This window comes from Cotesia typhae, unplaced genomic scaffold (genome assembly GCF_013202065.1).
Source record: "Cotesia typhae breed Kobodo isofemale line unplaced genomic scaffold, CoteBio_Ctyphae scaffold_13, whole genome shotgun sequence".
NCBI lineage: Eukaryota > Metazoa > Arthropoda > Insecta > Hymenoptera > Braconidae > Cotesia > Cotesia typhae.
Window position 1 is genome coordinate 16328396 of NW_027423774.1, and position 6731 is coordinate 16335126.

Sequence of the window (6731 nt, forward strand, 5' to 3'; positions counted from 1 at the left end):
TATTTTACACTGCAAAAGTGGTAAAATATTAAATCGACTTTTAAGATTATTTTTAATGTAGCGAACTCCCGATCAATTGGAGTAATTGAGTGGGAATACGTGTTCAAACAAATGCGGCAAACAACGATCGAAGTTGAAGTTAATTTGACCTTGATTCTAGTACAAATGTGTAGATAAATATTTATTTATATGATATTAGATTTTAGGCAGTTTGTATGAGAAGATAGTGGATGTATACGTAGGATGCTGAATGGATTAATTAATCAAATTTAATATCGAGTGGTAAACTCAGAAATGTAATTTCCCGTAACAGTATGAGTGTGAGATTAAGAAGCAGATAGATTTTAGTTTGTGGCGAAATTGCATCTTCTGGTACACTAATTGGCTTTTCTGTTTGTTAGTATTAAATGTTAATAAGTTACTATAATAATTTTCTGTGTTTCAAATTGTTTCATTGTTTAAATTTATTCGACTGTCAAGAAATTTAGCTAAATGATTTTTTAATTGTTTAATGTTTCAGGGTATACAGTTTCAAGTACTAACAAGATTATGTTTAAAATCATATCGCTGTCATAATATCGATTATCAATAATTTAATAAGGGCGATATCAGGGAATTAACTTATAGAACCATTCTCCGTTCTATAGTTTTGCTACTAGTTTAAGTGAAAATAAACTGAAAAACATATGAGAATGCATACATTTTTTTACAAAAAAATTGATTATTTAAAATTTTTTCGATTAATGAAGAAATGTCTGATATGATAACATTTTTCTTATTCTTTCCCCGGTGGAAAAATTCCCGATGAAGTCATATATGTCTACATATATAATTTTTCATACGTATTGATATGACTTTATGCACCCATATAGAACCTGATATAATCATATTTGACCATATATAATTCTTTGACTATAGATATATATGTAAGGTACCGGCGGGTAATAAGGCCTAGCTAAGGGAGATTTTTGAAAAAAATTGAAAATATTGCATTTAATTATTGCAATGTATCATTAATTTTTAAATTAATGCATTAGCCATAAAATATAATGGAGTAATGGTAATTTTCACCATAAACAAACACAAAATTGAATTTTTTCAAAAACCTTGCGAATAGACTTTATTTTACTACGGTAGGGTAATAAGGCCTGCGAGTTATACATACTGGAAATAGTTATACTATACTTGATAAAATTGGTATTAGAGATCAATAATCACTTAAATTGAGCAACAATACTTTTTAAGATGTTGATAAAAATTAGAACAATAATTTTAAATTATTAAATTATTAAACAGAAAGTATTTACCATTTGGTCTTTGTTCCAGTTCGGTTAATTTCACAAAGATAATGAAACCTGTTATAAATATATTAAGAGAAAAAGGTTTTTTAATAGTAATTTGTTTAGATGACATATTTTTTTCGCGAAAAATTATAACACTTGTCGTAATACTGTTTTATGAGCAAAAGTCTTTTTGGAGGAACTCGGCTTTGTAATTAACGATGAGAAAAGTTGTTTACAACCTACACAAAGGTATAAGTTTTTAGGCTTAATAGTAAATTCAAGAGATTAAACCGTTGAATTGATCATAAAAAAGAGTAAATTAAAAATTTACTGACTAAATTTAAAGTTGAAGGTAGATATAAAATTAGGGAAGTTGCAACCTTGTTAGGTATTTTGAATGCCGCTTGTCCAACAGTTGCATATGGACTATCTTACTGCAAGACGCTAGGAAGAGAGAAATTTCTAGCTCTTACTTTAAACAACGGCAATGATGATTGTTTTATGTCGCTGTAAGTCAATCTCAAACAAGATTTAAGCTGGTGGAGCAAACATAGCCAAATTGGTCAAAATCCTATTAGAACATTACAATACGTGATCAAAATCTCATCGGATGCATCATTATAAGGATGGGGTGCTTTCTGTAATAGAAAATTTTCATTCGAATTATAATTTATAATAATCCTTCGTAATAATTATCCTAATTTTTTACTGACCTTTTTCATTTTCTTTAATTTGATTTATTTATTTAATAAAAATAAAAAAAATTTGAAATTATTTAATTGATAAATTTCATTTTCAACAGTTTTTTTATAAATAAATTAGGAATCATCAAGTACAAATATTATTACTAAATTATTCGATGTTGGTATGTGAGTAACACACTGTGTATGTGATTATGTTAGAGGTAGCCGTTGAAAAATGTAATATAGTTCTCTTAGCAATCTAAAATATTGCAGTATTGCTACTGTAGAAATACGTTTTGCTGTAGAAGCGATCTACGAGTAGCTATCTAGTATAGATGGCTCCAGTAGCATTATTTTTTTCTCCGAGTACTTAGATAATTATACCATACTCTCATAATTTTCACTGCAAAACAAATTTCTGAAGTTTATTACAACCATTATTTTATTATTCATTTTATTTTTTCTATTTTTTTATCAGGAAAATGTTAGTGCACCTGATTTAATTGAATTTTATTACGTATTAAAGTTATGAGGTTATAAAAGTGTCAAAGTAAAATTTTTATTGATACTTTTATTTTCAAAGTTTCAAGAAAATATCCATTAACAGTTAACAAATATTTCTAACTAATAATTGTTAACAATTTATATTTAATAAATATTGATAAAAGGATCTTAAGTTCAAGAATCATTTATTCAAACTATTAATAAATCATTTATTGAGTATGAACAAATTCCTCTATCATCGTTTAGGTGATTGTTAAGTTATAAGTTTATAAATTCATTAGAATGAACCAATCGAATTCATTAAATTTTTTGTATGGTAAGTTCATGTTATTTCTTTACTAAGTTTTTGTGACTTCATTAAATACAGAAGGAACATATAACAATACCATAAATCTGTGGCAAAACAAAAAATCTCAAATTTTCGTTAATTTTTTACGGTATTGTTAAGCCTTCATTTCCATTTTAAAATGTACTCCACAAAAAATATGTAAATTTATTTACATATGTAGATCCAGCCCCAGAGATATTCTGGTTACTGAAAAATGTGTTTTAAAATCAACCTCTATCGTCGATAAATACACTTCACTTGACAATCATCTATCTGATTATTAACAACGTCACGGTGACGGCTGAAGGCATCATTAATTAGTGTCTAATCTCTACAATTCTATCCGAGAGCTTGCATCAAGCATAAATATGTTCCAACTGAGCCAGGACAAGTCTACCAATTTCATAACTAGAACAGTCGATATTTATGACAAAACAAATATCTATTTAGAGTCCATAGTTTTTAATTTAATCAACGAAGAATTTTATCTGATTGTCAACACACACACACACACACACACACACACACACACATACACACGCGCGCACGCACGCACACTATAGGAGACTTTCTATAGATATAGTCATTCATCACGATATCTCTGGAACTGTAAGACCTAGAGACTTGAAATTTGGCAGAAATATTCTTTTCGCCGAGTACACGGAGAAAAAAATATCGCTCTCATCACTATACGTATCGTAACTATCATGATCCAGGCGAAAAGTAGTGGGAAAGTAGTGGCGCTGCAAGCGGTGTATCGTGATTATCACGATACGTATAGTCCTTAACACTATACGTTTTGAGGTAATCACAATACGTATAGTGATAGAATACAAACGTTTGTTAACAGTCGCTATACATATGATTGTGATAATGACGATACAGTTTCGTGTTTATCACGATGTTTTTTTCGCCGAGTAGAGGTCATCTAAGAATGGATTTTACGAAATTCCACCCACAAGGGGGGGTTGCAGAGGCGTTAACAATGAAAAATTCCCGTTTTTAAACTAAAGCTCTTACCGACTCCAAATTTGGTAGAAATCTTCTGTAAGAGATGTAGAAATAATCTATAAACGAATTTTACGATATCTTACCTCACAGAGAGTTGCGGGAGTGGGTATTAACAATCAAAATTTTTAATTTTCAAGCTATAACTCCTACAGACTCCAAATTTTGTAGGAATTTTCTGTAAGTGATGAAAAAATAATTTATGAACGAATTTTACGATATTCTACCCCAAAGAGGATTGCGGGGGCGCTAACAATGAAAAATTCCCGTTTTTAAACTATAGCTCCTATCGATTCCAAATTTAGTAGGGAATCTTCTGTAAGAGATGTAGAAAATGTCTATGGACATATTTTATGATAGCTCATCTCACAGGGGTTTGCAAAGGTGGGTGTTAACAATAAAAATTTTTAATTTCCAAGCTATAGCTCCTATAGACTCCAAATTCTCTTTTCAAATTTTTTTCTTCGTGTCAATTATTATTCATCTTTGGAAAAAAGCCACGTAAACATGATAATGATTGCACATTGAAAGTTACAATGAATATTAGCTGGAATAATTATATGGATAAAAGGTAAATGCTAATTCGATGAAATTTGAAATTTGTGCAAGTCAAAACAATACTCTAATTAAATTTCAAGTTTAGATCTAAAAATGTTTAGCGAAGCGGGCGGATAACAGCTAGTATAAATATATGCATAAAAGCTTATCTACTGTACTAAACACTGCATTCAATTCATCAGAGAGGAAAAAAATAGTTCAAATTGTATAAGCAAAAAATGACATTCTATGGTGACGAGCTACACAAGTTATTGTTCACAATACATCCTGGACAATGGCTCGTGCCAAGCAGCTGTTGCTATTTTCTTTCATCGAATTTTCGCCCCTCTCATCATACGCTCACAAAATATACTCTACCCTTATATCCATGTGTGTATGGATGTGTGTGTGATGATCGTATACAAAATGCGTGTGCCAAAGAAATTGATCAAAAGAGAATCATTCACGGATATATATGTACTATACATGCTCGGCTAGCTCCACCAACTTAAACCAAATGTTCATTTCATCCCTCTGCCATAAACCCCTCTCTCATACTCATCACATTACATATATACTCTTACCGATCGAACATATTAAACACCGCGATCCTGAACCATTCGGCTAGTAACAATAGAACCTACTGAAGACACGTGCCAGCTATGAGAATAATGTGCCAACGGTCACGTGCCCACCAACGCTTTCTCATTCAGGGTGTTTCTCTATTATCAGAAAGGGCCACACTGTTACTTTTTTTAATTCTTTACTTCGATAAAAAAAAAAAAAAAACGACGTTATAAACATGTTTTTACGTTTTGACAAATTTTTTTGTCGCCTGTATGTTAGTATGACGCACCAGGGACGTCAAAGAAATTTTTTATAATTAAAATATAAAATATCATTTAGTAAAAAGTATTCAAAATATTTATGACATAAATATGCTTGATAAAAAAATTTTATATGGATTAAAAATTTTTGGCTATGGATCTGTATGGTGGATATATTTTTGTTATAGTTGTATCCATGCGAAATAAAAGCGTAATGAATATGCTCGCTAATTTTTTGTAAAATTATTTGTTCAACTGTGACATGAAATAAATAAACATCATTAACAAATAATCAATAATTTGTTTTTTAAAATTTTTTTTCTTATATTTTTGATTTGGAAGACACCATTGAGTATTTTTTTTATTGAATTATGAATAATATAATTTTGCAAGTATTTTCATTACAATTTCTACTTTTCGAGTAAACATTTTAATTTCTCAGTGACATACATTCTTATGTATGGATAAAAATATATATAATAATGCAAATAAATATTAACCCAGTAAACTGTATTCTTTATTATTGATTGTATTTCCTCAAGAATTTCAAAAGATGGCGACAGTAGTACAATCGAACTGAACATGAAAATAATATTTCGTATGTTGAAAAGTGAGTTTTTGGTAGAGAGAACATTAGAAAATATTTTGTGTATTGTGATTATTTAAAACTTTCATATGTTTATATGCTTGAATATTGAGTAAAAAACTTAATCATTGAATTTCGAGTTTTTTGTCAATCTTAGACTGGTATAAGCAAGATCTTTATTAAAAAAAAAACATTTGAACTCATGCAAAATGTATATCTATATATTTGTCATGTTAAATCGTTTTTAATCGCATTGAGGCATTATGCATTATGCAAAATCGTTTTAAATCTTTTCTTTTAATAAGGGGAAGCCTCATCGAATCTAATTTTTATATTACACTAGCGACCCGGTCCGCTTCGCTGACCTCAGTCAAAATGACTAAAGTTTTTGTTATAATTTTTTATTTTATTATAATGATCAATTAATTTTTAAGTTCGAACAATAAGTTCAATACAATAATAATTAATCTAGAGCAATAACTAAAATTAATAAAATCATAAGTAATAAATTTTGCATTATTCATCGTCAAATAAAAGATTCCTACCAAATTTCAAGTCTGTATTAGAAGTTACAGTGTGGAAATGGAAATTTAACTTTCTAACACCCACCCCCGCAATCCTTATTGGGGGTGGGTTGTTGTAAAATCCGCTCGTAGATCATTTCCACATCACATATAGAAGACTCCACCTAAATTTATCGTTTGTAGGATCTACAATTTGAAAGTTAAAAATTTTCATTGTTAATATCCACCCCCGCAACCCACTAAGGAGCAAGCTATCGTAAAATTCGTTCATAGATTATTTATATATCTCTTACGGAAGATTTCTACCAAATTTGGGAGCTATAGGAGCTATAGTTTACAAACGGGAATTTTTCATTGTTAACGCCCCCGTGATTCCCTTTGAGGAAGGATTTTTTAAAAATTTTTTTACATACAAACCTTCTCCTAAAAATTCTAAAAACAACAAAAAAAA